The sequence below is a fragment of the Schistocerca americana genome, chromosome 5 (assembly GCF_021461395.2).
Source record: "Schistocerca americana isolate TAMUIC-IGC-003095 chromosome 5, iqSchAmer2.1, whole genome shotgun sequence".
NCBI lineage: Eukaryota > Metazoa > Arthropoda > Insecta > Orthoptera > Acrididae > Schistocerca > Schistocerca americana.
This window is the reverse complement of record NC_060123.1, coordinates 260,145,833-260,146,770: the sequence shown is the minus strand read 5'-3', so window position 1 is coordinate 260,146,770 and position 938 is coordinate 260,145,833.

The following is a 938-nucleotide window of genomic DNA, read 5'->3' as shown; positions in this document are numbered from 1 at the left end:
AACAGCGACTAGTTTTCGTTGTTACTTTATTGTAATATTTAGCGTGCATTGTTACACAGTCCCGGCCCCACCATGTCACTTTTTGACATAGTGCCTGTTCACTCGAATAAAATACTAGCATGGTAGTTCAGCGTGTTCGGTCATATACAGGGTGATCAAAAAGTCAGTATAAATTTGAAAACTAAATAAACCACGGAATAATGTAGATAGAGAGGTAAAAATTGACACACATGCTTGGAATGACATGGGGTTTTATTAGAACAAAAAAAAAAGTTCACAAAATGTCCGTCAGATGACGCTGGACAGCAAAACTGCTACCGTGACGGGTGAGAGGCACGCCGATATGTTACAGAAACGCATCATCCCCAGCCTGGCAGATAAACACCTGCTGGAACGTACGATGTTTATACAGGATGTCGCTCCACCCCATATTGTTAGACGCGTGAAAGATCTCTTGCGCGCGTCGTTTGGTGATGATCGTGTGCTCTGCCGCCACTTTCGCCATGCTTGGCCCCCCAGGTCCCCAGAACTCAGTCAGTTCCATTATTGTCTTTGGGGTTACCTGAAGTCGCAAGTGTATCGTGATCGACCGACATCTCTAGGGATGCTGAAAGACAATATCCGACGCCAATGCCTCACCATAACTCCGGACATGCTTTACAGTGCTGCTCACAACATTATTCCTCGACTACAGCTATTGTTGACGGACGATGGTGGACATATTGAGCATTTCCTGTAAAGAACATCATCTTTGCTTTGTCTTACTTTGTTATGCTAATTATTGCTATTCTGATCAGATGAAGCGCCATTTGTAGGACATTTTTTGAACGTTTGTATTTTTTTTTAGTTCTAATAAAACCCCATGTCATTCCTAGCATGTGTGTCAATTTGTACCTCTCTATCTACATTATTCCGTGATTTATTCAGTTTTCAAATTT